The sequence below is a fragment of the Zerene cesonia genome, unplaced genomic scaffold, assembly GCF_012273895.1.
Source record: "Zerene cesonia ecotype Mississippi unplaced genomic scaffold, Zerene_cesonia_1.1 Zces_u004, whole genome shotgun sequence".
Classification (NCBI taxonomy): domain Eukaryota; kingdom Metazoa; phylum Arthropoda; class Insecta; order Lepidoptera; family Pieridae; genus Zerene; species Zerene cesonia.
In genome coordinates this window covers 1,747,082-1,766,058 of record NW_024045134.1, presented here as the reverse complement: position 1 = coordinate 1,766,058, position 18,977 = coordinate 1,747,082, and the positions used below count along the sequence as shown (strand labels likewise).

Sequence of the window (18,977 nt, the reverse complement as noted above, 5' to 3'; positions counted from 1 at the left end):
CAGATTCGAAATTCAAATGTAATATTTTTTTATAATTAAGTGTAACAGTATTTATGGCCAGACTAAGTATATACTTATTCTATATATGCGTATTCTATTCGATTTATATAAATACAATTATTTATTTATTAGTTGGTTGTTTGTTATTTAATTACTTAAGGATTTAAGACAACATACCTGAATAAAAGTTGGCAATGATATAGAATGAAATGAAAAGGATCGATTTTTTCTGTTCGTACCACGAAACTTATGTCTCAGTATCCGTACTGCCGCCAGTTGTACAATGAGACATTTTCATTAGTTCATAGGCAGTTTACCATCGCCGTTAATGCAATCTTTACATAACGTAATTTTTTCCTGCGGTGCCAATAGTAATTTTAAATTGACAACTGCATTTCTTATTACAATATTTCTGTTACAAAACCTAATCGCTTTATGTAAACGGAAGATATTTAAATGTGAACGATTACTGATGTTGCGAATTCATGCACAATTCATTTTCACAATGAATTCATGTCTTTGCTCATTGAATAATGCTACTAGCTTTCCGTCTGCGGGTTTGCCCGCATTGTCAAAAAAAAAAGATAAACACACATAAGTCCGTTGTATAAGCACATAATTTTTGTTCCCGTGGGATTACCGGGATAAAAACTATCCTACATCCATTCTAAGGTCTTTATAAAAAAAAATTGTGCATATCGGTTAGATTTGAGAATCGGCCAACGTCTATTTTTCATATACCTAAATGATAGAAGCAGAACAGCGTTTGCCGGGTCAGCTAGTATCCTACTATCCTACTAATATTATAATCCTATCCTATCCTACTGATATTATAAATGCGAAAGTTTGTAAGGATGTGTGTGTGTTTGTTGCTCTTTCACACAAAAACTGCTGAACCGATTGCAATGAAATTTGGTACGTAGACAGCTGGACAACTGGAATAACATTTAGGCAATTTTTATCCCGTTATTCCCAGCTACTTTTATATGTTAACCGTAGGAGTTTAGACCATATCTCAAATACGGTATGTGTCAATCAGATTTTCGCCGTTTTCACTTCGTTAGCGGAATGTAAATTAGCGATACACAGTTAAGTACAAGGTACTGTTGGCTCATGGATGTTTGCTTCTGTTTCGTAACGTTCATTGAGAAACCGAGCTTCGCTGTGTGCGTACGTATATTGACATATCGTTTGAATTCTTATTTTACGTATAAGTACCATTTTTTTATTAACGCTTTTGTTAGCTTCGCATGCGTTACGCTACTACGTAACGATATTTGATACACTTATCAATCTTCTTCTTGAATCACTCTATTTATAAAAAACCGCATTAAAATTCGTTGTGCAGTTTTAGAGATCTAAGCATACATATATCTGTCTCTATAGACAGACGCGGGAAGCGACTTTGCTTTATACAATGTAGTGATAAAACATACAAGTAATTTACAGGTATAGGTAACCAAAGAAGTACAGGGCAACTAAAAAATTCCTATAGATCGAGCAATATAACATCAGCTTTTAAAAACCTACTATATATGTAAATAGATTTTGAAAACAAAAGAATCGCAAGTCTTTGTGTGTTCTTCTTTCATGATACATATATAGCCTGTGTCACTAAATATAATTGCAGCTTATGCGTGACAGTGTGACCAAGGGACGTTGTGTGATATTGTGGGAGTCGAGCACGCTTCGGCACGAATTGGGCCAGCTCGCACCGGGGAAGTACCACACCCCCACAGAAAACCGGCGTGAAATAGTGCATAGGCATGCCACTGTGTTTCGTACGGTGAGTGGGGGAGCCGGAGGCCCATTTCCTTTTCCTCACCCGTCCTAGTCCATTCCTTCTTTCCAGTCGTTAATCCTTTCCTTTTCCCTTACCCCATAAAAGCAGGCAGCGCATTCAGAGGTACTTACACCTTTGCGAATGTTTATGGGCGGTGGTGATCGCTTTACTTCAGCGAACCACCAGCTCAGTTGCCCGCTATGACATAAAAAAAAGGGAAATAGGGATTCATTTATACATATGTGTAGATATCGAGTACGCACAGGGTCGCTTATTCCTATGGATTTTCTGGTCCCCACTGATTGTGTACGAGAAAGTAATTTACTGTCGTATTAGATTTGTCGAATGTATGCTTCGTCGTACAACGTGCAGTAGAATCCATGTGTGGGTCGAAACGTAAGTAAGGTCGAATTTCGGCCGTCAGGCATTCATCGCACATCCTACAAATATTATAAATGCGAAAATTTGTAAGGATGTGTGTGTGTTTGTTGCTCTTTCACGCAAAAACTACTGAACCGATTGCAATAAAATTTGGTACGTAGACAGCTGGACAACTGGAATAATATATAGGCAACTTTTTATCCCTATATTCCTTCGGGATACGGACTTACGCGGGTGAAATCGCGGGGCGCAGCTAGTATCTCAATAAATTAATATCTCTAGTTGATTTCGAAGTCTCCACTGCAAGACAGAATGGTGATAAGTTTCATGTGAAAAATGTTAATTTGCGTCGCAAATTGCATATAACTGGAGAGTATTTTTGTGTGTGTACGTCTATAAATAATTTTCACATCAAATTATACAATTCAACTTGTAGCTAAATAAAATACGAATTAATCTGTACGCGAAAGTGTGATTAACTTATCTGTCATGAGCATTATGAAAGTTTATGCATACTTGCTTAGTGTCTCGATCACAAGGTCAATTGCTAGCCTCACCAGTCCGTGCTTATTGCGGCAATCATATAAAATTTCTCCTTTTAATATTCTTTGAAGTAATATATTTTAACGGACGCTATCATTTGTAATATGACCTTTGTCCTTGCAGTGAATGCACTGAGTAACGTTCATCAATTCCTGCCGTCTCATGGTTACAAATATACAAAACTCTATGTGTTTATGTTTTTGTGTATGTGTAATTATACACTGTACGTTGCTCTAATAATTTTGATGAAATTAATGTTATTTTGGATCAAATTAAAAGAAACGACTGCAACGCTCGCCTGCACAGAACATTCTGAAAGCTCCAATATTAGTATTTTCTTGTGTTTAATTTTACGCGAGTGTTACATTTAGAAATTAAATACTTTTTAACGGATTAGAAACGCAATTTATTCATTACAATAATTGAATGCGACGTTTCGAAAACTTTACAGCGAGCACGGTCACGGGGAGACAATGCTCTGTATGTATCGCACCTCACTGAAGTCCTCCAATCTAGCGCCTCTCCTAATCATCAATCTTATCAAAACCATCACAGTATCAACATCAGCTATCAAACAGCAGCAGTAACGTGTAACGCAAGTAAAGATAAATATTTACTTCGCAGGTGACCTCTAGCGGCTGAGAAAGTATCCGGTGTTATATAATCGCGAAGTTCCGTTAGCCACAGTGTACGCAGTTTTCATATTAAAGATCCCGTCAATAGTTATTAACTGGTCAGTCATTTATATGGAAAATTAATTCAGCTGTTAATACTTATGTGTCCGTTAAGAAAATTATAAAAAAAATATGACGTAATTATATTTACCATACTATAATATTATAGAGAATTAGCTGCGCCCCGCGGTTTCATCCGAGTAAGTCCGTATCCCGTAAAAATATCCGGATAAAAAGTTGCCTATATGTTATTCCAGTTGTCCAGCTGTCTACGTACGAAATTTCATTGCAATCGGTTCAGTAGTTTTTGCGTGAAAGAGCAACAAACACACACACATCCTTACAAACTTTCGCATTTATAATATTAGTAGGAAGTAGGATAGTAGGATAGGATTGTAGGATGTAGGATGCCAACTTTCTGAAAAATATTGAGAACTATCTATTCGTCCCGGCTTCGCTTCGTACATCGCTCATTGAAGTTACAGCTTTCTAATGATGAAAAAATTTTTGAAATCGATATAGTAGTTTTTGTGCGAATACATTCCAAATAGACTTACATAAAAAATTTCCTCTTATATTAAATTTTAAATTAGTATAAAATTATGGATAAAAGATAGATAATAACTTAGAATTGTTCAAGTTACAAATATTCAACACTTGGTAAAATACTGGAACTAATTCTCGCAGGGTAATGACACACTATTTACTTCAATAGTTGTGTATGTTTTTTTTTATGTAACAGTCGGCAATGGAGCTGGTGGGACGCCTGATGGTAAGTAACACCTCTATAAATGGATTGCCAACTTTTTGGAAAGGGATTAAGAAAGAATTGGTGATAGGAATAAAGAAAAGGACTGGGAAGGGTAAGAAAAAGGATATGGGCCTCCGGCTCCCCCACTCACCGAACGAAACACAGCAGAATGCTATTTCACGCCGGTCTTCTGTGCGGGTGTGGTACTTCCCCGGTGCGAGCTGGCCCAATTCGTGCCGAAGCGTGCTCGACTACCAATTATGTATTAATATAAATCGTTCCCAAAAATAAAACTATTATTAGGTACGATACTATACATATATTTTTTGTATGTGGTGGTTCGCTTACTATCAGGCGACCCACCAGCTCCATTGCCGACGATGAAATAAAAAAAATCCAATTTCGAGTTTTTCTATGGTAGAATAGCAAAAATCCGTACATCCAACTTTATATATATTCCAGCTTACACTCAAAGTTAACAAAAGCAACAGATCAATAGAACAGCTTCTGTAACAAATAAACCATCTCGTTTATAACAACAATTCATTCATACCAATTGCCCAACCGTCTCAACAACCAGAGGCATAACAAAAACAATAAATTTCCAAATAAATGGCGAGCGTAAAGCTATTACGCGGTTACTGGACCAGATCCAACCGCAAATGCAACCATGCGACGACTCTGGCCTAATCTAATAAACTACATGAATTACTGGTATTGGAGGTTTATGTGTATCACTAAATTTCAGCCCGCGCCCGCGTAATGGTAATTGCCGTGGAAATTAAATTTTTTACCGCGGTAAACTATAGCCTATGTCACTCTCTAGCTTCCTGACTATATCTAGACATAAATATCATATCGATCGCTCCGTAAAAGAAAGACAAACATATAAATACAGTTTCGTGTTTATTACATAAGTAAGTATAGGATAAAGTAATGAACAATAATGATTAAGAAATAAGAAAGAATTTCAATTATTTGCTGCGTTAATCTAGCCAAGTTTTTATAAAGAGAACACTAGAACACTAATGTTATAAAGAGGAAAATTTTGTAATTTTGTATGTATGTAACGTTTTCACGCAAAAACCACTGGAACGCTTTCAAAAAATCTTTCACCATTAGAAAGCTGCAAATTCACTGAGTGAGATAGGCGATATACGTACCACAGGCGTATTCGGGGCGAACACCTAGTCTAGAAGAAAACTTTAATAAAAAGTTAGACTTATAATTGATTTCAGACGCTAGATCGAAGAAAGTGACGAAGTGTATTTAGAAACACTTACCTCGATCGATTAAAACAAATCCGACATCTGAGATGGATTCGTGACTCGCCTTGTGGGTCAAGGCGTCGCTACGGTAAGACGCAAGACCCGGGTTCGAATCTCGTCTCACGATTTTATCTTCTCCGTCATAATTGCAAAAAATTTAGCAACTTTGCTTCTTATATAAGTTTTATGAATCTAGATAATTATTTATATTTATCGAAAGCGGATTTATAAATGCACATATGTACATAAAACACAAACAATATTTGTTGCTCCTTCAAGCGATAACCATTGAACGGCTTTTGATGATACTTTGAATTGAAGTAGTTTATATATTAAAGTAACACATAATAGATAAATATGTGCTTTTCCCCGCGATTTAGTCCGCAGGTGAAACCGCTGGTATTATGTAAACTATAATCGCACTATAAATATTTATATAAACTATAAAAGCACTATAAATATTTATTCTATAACAAATCTGTATTCAATAATGTTCTAGCGTAAACGTTATACAACTAAATCGATTCACAAACAGTTTACACTTTCATATAGCCATTGCAATGTATCGATGTATCAATCTAACGATTATTCTATAGCGTTGCAAAATGCATACTCCGTAATAGATTATTCAGACTCGATGGCAAGTGATAAATATTTGATTTGAGAAAGCAAATGATTAAATAGAAAATTCTGCTAGTTTCCTACATGTAGGTAGGTAAATCTGTGGGCGTCGGTCAGTTATTTTCATTTCGAATAAAGATTGACTAGTATGCTTCAGAACTATCTCTGTAAATGTTATTGGACGATGGTGATTCTAGCTATCAAACGAAACATCATTTGTTCGCACGAAATATGAGGATCAATTTATTAAACTGTCTAATTGCAAGTCATTTTAAAGCTGTAATAAAAATGATACCGATATCATCGCCTTTTTTGGAAGGTTTAATAAACATTATAACAATTATCTGTTATATAAGAGCGTCTTCATATAATCATAATCGAATTTATTAGCCTCGTTTAACAACGCTTAAACTTAACCACGATTACTGTTTCGCAAAGACGACCACCTGTAATGTCAAAGGTGACATTTGCCTTTCCGACCTTGACAGAGGCCGCATCTGTAGGCGATTTTGAATCTTGTTAAAATCAAGTTTAAGTATCATTTCAGATGACCATTTGTTCGTATTTAGTTTACTATGAAATTCCGTTTATAAGTATAGAATATTAATAATCTGATGACGAAATCACAGTAGCGGTTTGAGGTTAAGATTCTACATGTATTTTGTTTTTATAACCAAGATGGGTAAGATATAAAATAATGAGAATTTTTTTTAAATAAATTCGTAATTTATACTATTCAATCTATCTATATATTAAGACTAAAAAAACCTAGTCGTTTTTGGGGTTCCTTAACCATAAGACAAACCGGGACTCAATTATATTCCGTCTGTCACCAGGCAGTATTTTATGAACCATGATAGTTACAAGATGAAATTTTCAGAGATACTCAATCTGTGATATAATGTCGTTAAAAGAACAAATAACAAAAACACCAAATTCCCATAACCTATTTCGATTTCTATATGATCGATTATGTTTGATTGAATTTTCTACATATATACCTATATACCTACCTAGTTTGGATTTTCTACATATAAACCTAGTATAAGCAGACTCTGCTAAAACTATGTTTTGATAATATGTGGAGAAAGGAAGGAGGAATTCCTCCATCGAAAAAGGCAGGATCCTCGACTAGTCTACACGACTGGCTGGATGGTAAGGTCCCAATTGAATGATGTCTTTTTTTTATATATGCTCTGTACAGAGAATATTTCACTTGCGCGATTCAGACATGTGTCGCTACAAATATAATCCTCATAATATTATGACCACACTAAATTATAGATGATCGAACGAACCTTGGTCAGTAGTGAATATTACGCTTAATTATATTATTAATGGCTAGGCTATAAAGGCGCGATCACACGAACTGGTTTAAGCGAAAAGTCAAAGTCGTGAAGTGCCCTAACCTTTGGCATTATCTGCATACCACTGAGACTGACACGCGATCAGCGATGTTGTAAAATTTACTGCTGTATGTCACTTCCTGCTGTGAAATTGATGCCACTTTGACACGAGGGAGAATGAATAATGTTAATTAAACCGACTTCCAAAAACGAGGTTCTTCAGTTGACTTTTTTTGTGCTTGTTAGCGCATAACTTTTAACTCGGGATTGGATTATGATGATTTGTTTTTATTTGAAAGCTGGTGCCTCCTGTGTGGTTCCATTTTAAATGGATCTAGAAAACTAGATAAAACAAACTAGAATCAAATTGTCAAAAGACAATTTGATATTTGTTATAAATGATAAGATAATATAAGAACAATCTTATGTGTTGAGAATTGTTGAAAATTGGAGATTGCTTCGGGAAAGGGCCTTTGGATGTCGGCTTCTTCAATAGTGGATTTCCGACTAAACTGAAATCTGTATTAACGCATACATATATACGAGTACAATGGCCTATTCAATCTAATGTTATATTCAATATAGATTATTTATGCAATATGCATATTAGTTATAGTTATATATATTATAACTCCTCAATTTTCTTATTAATCTAATACATAAATTAATTCCTTAATCGATCAGTTAACTTTACGGCAGTGTCGTTCGTGGCTACAGATCTCGATTCTATGTACACACTAGCTGCGCCCCGCGGTTTCACCCCCGTAAGTTCATATCCCGTTGGAATATCGGGGTAAAAAGTTGCCTATATGTAATATGTTATTCCAGTTGTCCCGCTATCTCGTATCAAATTTCATTGCAATCGGTTCAGTAAAGATTCATCAGTCATTTTTTGCGTGAAAGAGCACCAAACACACACATCCTTACAAACTTTCGCATTTATAATATACGTACAAGTACACAAGTATATACGCGTATACTCGCATAAAAACAAACACGAGGAACATCTACACAGTATATTGTTTACGTCTAACTATACGAATGTCGTTCTCTCTATGAAGAAATGAAAGCATGTTCACTAAACTGTCCTTCCTATTCCGCCCGATCTTGAAAGGAACCTGTCCGCGGAATTGTCAACCTTGTATATAAATATATATATGCACATTTCCATTAATATTATTAATGCGAAAGTAATTCTGCGTCAATCTGTCTCTTCTGTTTCGTCCTGGGCAAATCGACTAGCTAACATTTTAGTAGATAATTCACGTTTAAGATTAAATAAAAAAAAACATCTAAATAACTCGACTATAACGCAGATAATTGATCGTAAAAATTCTTTATATACATTAAAAATTGTATCAAATGAAAGTTATTCCAAAAATGTACATGAAATAAATAAGTACTTCAATATTGTAATGGAATTCAGCGAGAGGAATTGTAAACTCGGTTGCGCAGGTCCGACCGTGGGAATGCTATTATCTACAACTGTACGAATAATTGATTTAAACTACTAGTAGGAATGAAAACAGTGCTCCATTTAATAAGGCAACTAACTTTCGTACCCTCTCAAATAATAGTGTTATTTCACAATAAAATATGTATTACAAAATTACCAACTGTCTATTTATAACATTAGTGAAGGTCGTTTAAAAAAACACTATTCTTAATTGACGTTTATAAGTGACTATTGCGCCCCGCGGTTTCACCCGCGTAAGTCCGTATCTCGTAAGAATATCGAGATAAAAAGTAGCCTATTTGTTATTCCAATTGTTCAGCTATCTACGTACCAACTTTCATTGCAATTGGTTCAGGAGTTTTTTTCGTGAAAGAGCAACAAACACACACACATCCTTACAAACTTTCGCATTTATAATATTAGTAGGATTAATAGGATTTTAGGCTTTAATTTTTTAGTTTTATAGCATTGAAATGCTTAATAAATGAGAAATTTTTGAAAGAACAGAAAAAATTTGATCACGAGGCAGGATTTTGTTGGCTTTTTAATAGACGTCTCTAAAATCCCGAGAAATAACAAATACGGATATCATTACATCATAGTAACAAATGAATTTAAATCGAACTTCCATCAACCGGCATTCCAAAATATTTGGCAACTTACACAGCAGTGTCAACAAACTTGAGACCACTAGCTACATACTAATGCGATGATCAAGTAATCGCAGAGTACGCGAGAAAGCACACGTGCTACGACTGCTCAGTGCAACGCGTCTTTCACTTCGATTTTTTGCGACATCCGAGTATTGTTTTCGATTTCTAGTTTATTACGTATTTCGAGGGACTGTCACTTTCAATGTGATATAATCTGGTTTATTTATTGGGTATCTTTATAACATTTTGAATGTGGGAGTCAAGTACGCTTCTCGAATTGGGCCAGCTCGCACTGGGAAGTTACCACGCCCCCACAGAAGATTGGCGTAGCATGCGAATCTTACTATGTTTCGTTTAGTGTGTCGGGGAAAAAACAGAGTTGATAGCTGAACTGAAATATATATTATCTTATTAAGAGGAGATAGACTAACTGTAGATTTTTTGTATATAAAATAAAATTATATACAGCACTTATATAAGACTTAAAAACTAAATCGGTCCTCTGAAATTTTACAGTATACACATATCAAATTAATATCTTTAAAATATTCAGTTTAAAATAGGTGCCATTCCAATATAAATAGAATCTATAAGCTCACATCAAATTTTAGGTAATATAAGTACGTACTCTAGAAAATGGTTTGAGCCTATTAATAGTTTCAATTGACCTAGAAAGCTAGACCAATCAGCCAGGCAATTTATTTTACTTGTTGTAAGAACTAGTACACTTATTAAATCCAAGTCTAGAGCACTCAGAGCCGCTATGGCACTAGATTTCTAGAATTTGTATCGGTTTAATTCATTGGTTCAATTCATAATTGTATTATTTAAATCACCTAATAATTCATCTCATCTAAATTTAGTTGAGTCTATGAGTAAACAGAAATAACGTCTATTATGCCAATTGTTGATTTAATTTGAAATGTTTAAAGTTTGAATCACATTCGTATTAACATCCTAAAATGAATATATTTTATTTCAATTTCAAGGCCCTATTATGAGGCCTCATCCCAGCTAAGGTTTAAGGTCAAATTGACCTTTACCTAATATATTATAATTAACAGTTATTTTGTACCTTCCTAATTACTATGTTCTAAAACTAATTATTACATTATTTAGAAAAACAAACATCCAACCAAATTAACCTTATGTGAAGGGAAATAATGTATCTCAACAATCAGCAAGGTCTCTCATTCAAACAGCTTCCCATATCACACGTTCACCTTACATTGTCTATTGTTTGACCACCATTATCTTAAGCCTCCATTTCCATAGATAATAAACCAAGGTGTAGTATTTTTAATCTGTGGTGGATGTAATCTCACTTTACGTAAAGGTGACCGTGTATCTATGTATTTATGAGTTACTTACGTTTTTTTTAAATATTTATTTGATTAATTATGGTGTTTTGAGTTGGTAAATTATATTGGAAATAGAGAATTATAGAATACTAGTTCCATTATTATCAAATTAGTGACCTTCCGGGCTTCGCATGGGTGCAATAATACATGATATATACATATAAACATTTCTCTTGAATCGTTCTATCTATTAAAAAAACCCCATAAAAATCCGTAGCGATTATATAAAAGCGTAGATTAAAGAGTTAAAGATTTGAGCATACATAGGGACATAGGCACAGAGGAACAGAGAAAGCAACTTTGTTTTATACTATGTAGTGATACCTACCACTAGGTGCGGTAAGGCAAAGGACGCGGGTTTGAATCGAATAAATTTAATATTTAAATATGTGAAACACTTTGAATTGCGAAACACTTGCTAAACATTAACTTTTCCTTATTACTGTTCTTAAACTCTCTTTGGTAATATTCTAACGACGAACCCATGGTTACGTTATCCAAATTATTTCAACAAACAATTAATAAAAATATCAATAGAAAGTGATAGTTACGTATGAACGTGGTAAGGTATTTGACAGCAAATAACGCCAGCGCAAACGACACACATCTTAATTGCGTTTTATAATTACTGAGTTTGCATTTCATAATGGTGAAGTGGTAGGAAATGGGTCACCAGAGTTAAGCGTGCCGCTTTTATGGTACTGTTTATTGATTTATAAGACGAAGAAACTGTTTAAAGTTATCTACTTAACTGTATTTTAAAAAGGGTCTGTCTGTGACAGTGATCTATGTGTAATTTCGAGGTAAATAATTTAATGAAAAATGGAAACCCTAGATGCTTGTTTGTGTTTATAAAATTGGTACGAAAGATATTATTTATATCTAAAAATCAGATAATTAATAATTTTTAAACATTGATAAGAATAGAGAGACAGTCAGATAATTATTATCATCCGCATTGTACTTTGCTTAATTTGTAGGTAATAATATATCAGACATAAGAAAGCAGAAAGTTATCAAATATATTAGTGAAAGGAAAACGGTAACGCGCCTCAATGACATATTTGTTAGCAAGAAACTTCATAAGCACGATTCAGAATAGACGTAGGTACAAACTCTTTCACCAACTCGTTTTATAACGCTATGTGAAGATTGGTAACAATAATTCGCGTCTGTTATAATTTGTATTCATTCGACGTTCACCACACATTTACATAAGTGCCAAAAATTTCTTTTTTATATAACGCCAATGATAACATCAAGTGGCTAATTGATTTTCAACGCATATTGCAAGTGCAAGGCAGTGAAACGCTGTGGGTCTTAAACTTTTATGAAGTTTATTTTGTGTGTAATTGGTTGTTATTTATCAAATTGTTAAGAAGCCGCTACCATGTCTTCAACTTGCAGTCAAAGTGAAAGACAGATGATCGTATGCCTTAATGTAATGAATTTATTTCGAAACCACCAACCATTATAGACGCACATAAACAATCCTACTCCTACTTAATATTATGAATGCGAAAGTTTGTATAGATGTGTCTGTGTTTGTTGCTCTTTCACGCAAAAACTACTGAACCGATTGCAATGAAATTTCGTACGTAAACAGCTGGACAACTGAAATAACACGTAGACAACTTTTTATCCCGATATTCCTACGGGATTCGGACTTACGCGGGTGCAACGATGGTTATCTTAATATGTTAAGTACTTATAAAAGAAATACGACAAACATGTTTCTTATATATGAGTATTTCTAAATACCATTCATCCAAAAATCTACTATTTGCTTCCTTTAAGAAATATAATATACTAGTGATCCGCGCCAGCTTCGTCCGTGGTACATAGCCTATAGCGTTCAAGGTCACGTAAATATACCACATATCCATATACCAATAAATGAAAATATTTTTGTAAACGGTCTAGTAGCTCCTGAAATTGGCGCGTTCAAACGAAACAAAGAAACAAACGCTTCAGCTTTATTTAATTGAAAAGCATAAGTCAAAATAGCGATTAGAATAAAAACTCATATCATACTTTTAATATGGATTATCAACCCAATATAAGGACAATTTTATTGGTTTATTTTACATGTAAATGCAACAAACAAAGGTTCTTCAAGGAAGACGGGCGAAGTTATTTATTTTACGACATAAACAGGTTTCCTCAATGCTTTCGAGTTTTTGTGCGAGCAAAAATGCAAATAAATCGGGAACATAGCATTGAAAAACAAGCTTTTATAGTAAAAACGTTAAAAATAAAAACTGATATCTTTAACTAGCAATGCCCCACGGTTTCACCCACGTTGTACATACATTTATAGGCTATAGCCTCTCAATAGGATTTGAATTGTACACATACACGAAGAATTTTTCAATTCGAAACAGCAGTGCTTGGGATTTTACGTTCAAACCAACTCTTGTTTGTATTATAAGTACATACAAGATTTCTTCTTAAATGTCTTTTATATAAGTTTGTGACCTAGCAGAGATATATAAGTTTCGAAAAACCTAAGGTAATAGAATGCTTAAGTACTTCCACCCTTACACAAACAAACAGTGTTACTGTCTCATTTTTATTATTAATAGGGATTATCATTACATTTTTTTTATTATTCCAAAATATAATTTACTAACTCTTACTCGAAATAGGCATCATTATTTAATAAAACAGGAAACGTAAAATATAAATATAAGTATATTGAAGTAATGCAACAAGTTATAAACAAGATGCTAGAGGTTTTGAAACACTCACTTATAGATACCTACCACTCTGACCGAGCGAATTTAAGGTCTAGTAGCATGCTTACCTCGACGAATCGCAAAGGAATTTATACACGAAAGTCGATACTTGTACATTGTTTGAAATGTCATAAAATAAGACATAAAATAATTTATTTAAATACTGGCTTTCGCGCACAGCTTTGTCCGTTTATCAAAGAGAAATTCCATGGAATTTAAATATTTTTCTGCGATAAAGTCACTCTCTAGTCTCCTATCTCCAAATTCGACGCTCAAACCACAAAATCGCTGCACTAACACGTGAAAGATAGACAAATAAACACACTATTGTATTTATTAAGGGTCATTGAAATATTATAGGTTCATGTTTTGTGTTATGATGCATTTCAATTAATAATAATTACAACTTGAAACTTAGAACGAAAGCTTAAATCAAAATATTTTCATAAATTGAATTACCTTTCACCAAAAATACGCAAATACAATTATAATACGCATATAAGCTTGAAACGGTTAATTTTAAAAATTATTTTACACATGGAAAGTCACGTTATCTATGAATATTAAAGGCTATATTGTTAAACTTGTAACCCGGTTGGGGTTGCGATGAGCATTACATCTGCTGATACGTGTTTATACAGGTAATTCATCTACATAATATACTGATCCTCAATATATATTATTAACTCGTATTAGCAGTCCCTTAAAAAGCCATATATTTTAAACCAATGAGTAAACAATACCACAATACCAGGTCACCTCAGAATTCCTAGCCAGATCATATGCACAGCCGACATTGCTGTTGGCCGTGCCCTTGATACCAACCGTTCTACAAGTGAAGTTATTACTGAGCTCTCTTCTTACCTAGATCATGTTACGACTCATTTATAGATGCAAATCGCTGTATTGAATTCACACATCAGTTATAGTGTTCGTTAAATAAGTAGATTTTTTTGTATTGATGATTTAAAATATGGTATCATTCGTTTTCAGCATGAAAGCGTGTATATGTTTCGCTCAATGACGGATTTAGCAAAAACAATAGGTCACATCGCACTGTTTCAAGTAGATAAAAAAGCCCAGCCATCGTTATTTGTGGTGATGTATGGTGATGGTCATATATGGTCCAATATATGGTACGAACCTTAGGAAATGATTATTTGAAGTATTGTTTGTTATTTTAAGACATTATAAGGTGGTATCGCTTATTTTGCAAATGAATGACTTGATAAATCACTCAAACGGTTGTTACGACTGCATTTGTTACTGTTATTATGAAAACATTACGTACACAGTTAACTATGTCAGTTTTTACACACAAAACGGACATAGCCAGTGAACTAGAGCCAATCAAACACTGGAATTCAACATAAAAGAATATTTTGGTACATGCCCACTTATTTTTTTATATTTATCATAATTTATTAAATAAAGCATTGATTTGTTTTAAGGAATTAATTAACGATATGTCCAAATTTCCGTAATACTTTAAATGGTAAATTAAATTAAATTATTTTAACTTTTCCGCAGACCGTTTTGCGTATAAATAGACAGTTACATTTAAACAATTGCAAATATATAAACAGCAAATTTAGACCAAACTTTTACCGTATTAGCATAAAACCATAATAACTTCACTTTCTATATTATTTCCCAAACAAAACGCATCAAACTTTCTTCATAGCAGAATTTTCACACAATAATAAGAAACGCAAGATAAAAAGCTAAAAGTGAGGTTCATAATGAACATAGACTACATGGAGTGTTATAGCGCAGAAATGATAAAGAAAGTGATTAATTAGACCATGAACTTGGCTCGATTAGTACTGATTCGTTCATTTAGTTATTTGTAATTAGACCTCTTGATTTTACAGCTGAGTAACTTTCAATAACACTATTAAAAGACCAGAGCACTGTTTTATAAATTAGGTTGATTAAACTTTATAAGACATGTGTTTGAATCTGCTTTTCCTAAGTTCTCGTAGAAAACAATTAAGTCATAGTAGATGAAATTGACAAAGGAAATAATTTAGAAGTTAGACGTGTTTTTTATCAACGATAAACTTATAAGGTCTAGAGAAGTCTTTGGCTCGCTCGATAGTCATTCTGATGGAAAACAAAACATGTGCGTTAGTTTTCCGATAAAGATGTCCTGAAATAGTATAATTTTATCTGTTGTTCTTATCGCTTAGGGTTATAAAAAATTTCTTAAGTCTAAAAGTATAATTCTTTTTTTTCCTTTTTTATCTGTTGGCGATAAAGTTTTTAATGGACGTCTCTAGATGACGCTACAGATATTATAAGCATGCGGAGATTGTACGCGGGCAGTCAAGGACGAGTTGAGTTATTGTGTAGTGTAGGTACGCTAGTATTCGAACAATTTAATGCCTATTTTGTGACTAAAATTCACTTTTGAATAACAGATTTTTTCATTAAATTTATTAATTGTAAAGTCATGCAGCTATAAACTGTAAATGTTTAGAATTTTTAATGTACTAATAATTTAATAATCACCTATTTATATTTATGAACTAATTTTAATTTATTGCTTCGAATAAATCTTAAATCAGGAAGTTCGAAGGACCTATGTCGCAATACATATAATAAAAACCAGGAAAATATAAGATGCGACTCATTAAGTAATTATAAATACTAATTAGGTCAATTGAAATGTCAAAAATTAGCAAATCGGTGTCGCACACGGAAATCGGTGATCAATTTTCATAAACGATATTTATTTTTCTTGCAAAATGACAAAGAATTTAGCCTCTGATTGATTGGGGTTATAATTTTATTACATTTTAAATCAATCACATAAACGAGGTCAAAACGTTTGATTAAAATTAAGGACCCGATCAGGTTTTGAAGGTAAATTTATAAATTTATGAGAATCAAACGGTGCTACGTATTGCAAAATTGTACCTAATCACTGATTTGATATTATTTATGTTGTACATTTTACATTTTATACACATTATTTAATTTAAGCTAAAGATGGTGTTTGACATGAATTTGTTTGATTTGATTACTCGTAGATTCCTTATAGACTTATAGATAAGTGTTGTAGTATGTTGGCTATCAATATTACACTTTGACACTTAATCTGTGGATTAATAATTATGTTTTCAAATGCACGATAACTTTTCATCGTCTTTCACATACAAAAAACAAAAAATACTTTGTTCATATCAAAACTTTAGAAATAAATGTATTCGGCCTATCCCATTCACTATTATTTTTTTCTTATGTAGCCTATATTGATTCATTTCTCGATAAAGGACTCCCGTAATGTATTATGGCAGTTCTTTATCGCTTACTTTTAACATTTTCTGGTCACATTTTTTTTTTATGTCAGTCGGCAATGGAGCTGGTGGGTCGCCTGATGGTAAGCGCTACCACCGCCCATGAACATTCGTAGAGGCGTAAAGTCGATTACAGACCTTACGCCTCTACAAATGGATTGCCGACTTTAAATTGGGAAGGGATTAAGAAAGGATTGGCGAGAGGAATAAAGGAAAGGACTGGGAAGGGGAAGGAAAAGGATATGGGCCTCCGGCTCCCCCACTCACCGAACGAAACACAGCAGAATGCTTTTTCACGCCGGTCTTCTGTGGGGGTGTGGTACTTCCCCGGTGCGAGCTGGCCCAATTCGTGCCGAAGCGTGCTCGACTACCACATATACCACATTACGTCACATTATTTATAATTTTTAAACGTTTTTAGTCGAATGCTTTCTTAAACCCTAAAATGCAAGTCTGATTACATTCGTGCTTCAACATAAAACTATTCAACCAACACCTGTTCTGAAAGTTTCCATAATAATAATGGAACATGCTCGAACATGTTCCATCAATATTTATGATCGAACTTTAATATAACAGTTCAATAGATGTTTATCTAACAATGAGTCGGCATGTTCCTATCAGCATTCCTTGTTCGGACAGTGAGAGTGTACCGCTTTCTACTTCGTAACTTTATTGAAAGGGACATTTCTTGTTGGGTCTGGGGACTTTCCTGTTTGGATGCATTCATCTCCATTTCATTAGATTAAAAATTACTTATTTACATGTTCTGTGCATATGCCGTATTAATCTTTTTTTAAACAGTGTAATAGGCAACATTTATAGCTTGTCTTTTCAGCAAGTGTGATAATAATGCAAAAATTTTTAAGGATCATATCCTTTATAATTAATACGAAAATTCATCCGAAAAAAGAAGAAATAAATTTACTGAGTAACTTTACTGCAGTAATGGTGGACTTATGTGTAATAGCCACCTCTACCAGGCAACTCATAAGCAATGGTCGGAATAAACAATATGGAAGAAGTCTAAATATGTCTGTAAAACGTATATTTGTCCATTTTTAACGTAGTAACAATCTGCTGATTGATGCTTTTGGTTGATTTGAGAAATAATTGCAATTTATGTTTCTTTATTCAACATCTATGCAAGAAATGAAAAAATTTCAAAATATTAATGCATGTCCTCTGCCCCATACCCTACTAGGGGGACTTCACTTTTATACAAGAAACATATATATAAAATGCTATTTATGAGAAATTTTTTGAAAGAATATTTATATTTATATTTTTTATTTAGAATATTTTTTATTTCTATTTGTTTTAATTATTTATCTACATCACAAATCCAACTATCTAACTACCAGGTTATGATTGATCGATAAATTGACATGTTTTATGCCACTAGTGGAAATGATATCATGTCGACATGCACTTACGCGGCGATAGCTAATGAAATACGTCGTATACTGGCACAAAAACAAACATTTCACTATTAATTATCTGTTGACGTATAATGTATATTTATAAGGAAGGATACATATTTGTGTCGCGTTGATTATTTGTTTGTCGTTTAATATATGTTCCAAAATTATCACTTCACTTGGATAGGGCTGCCCAACAAACAGTACTATTTCTTTTTAAATCCTTATTATTCTTTAGTTTTCTTCAATGTACAATTTTGTTGCAAACTTAAATAAATAAGTAAACGAAGGTCCTCAATTGGTTTTGATACTCGAAGACTCTGTGAGTTTTCAAACGATTGACGTGATTTGTTCTTTATTTGCTACTAGCTGCGCCTCGCGGTTTCACCCGCGTAATTCCGTATCCCGTTGGAATGTCGGGATAAAAATTTGCCTATATGTTATTCCAGTTGTCCAGCTGTCTACGTACCAAATTTCATTGCAATCGGTTTAGTAGTTTTTGCTTAAAAGAGCAACAAACACACACACATCCTTACAAACTTTCGCATTTATATTATGAGTAGGATTAGTAGGAAGTAGGATAGTAAGAAGTAGGATAGGATAGGATGAAATTATAGTTATTTGGTTCCATTTTAGAATCTATAGCGGCATCTCCCTACCCGAGATCGACGGTGGTATT

General features: G+C 33.7%; 1 protein-coding gene across 1 annotated transcript in view; it reads right to left on the bottom strand.

Annotated features, from left to right (window-relative positions):
* The window catches only part of LOC119838753 (mucin-17), a 59,337-nt gene that overhangs the window by 39,535 nt on the left and 825 nt on the right, over positions 1-18,977 (bottom strand). The gene's annotated exons all lie outside the window — the stretch shown is intronic.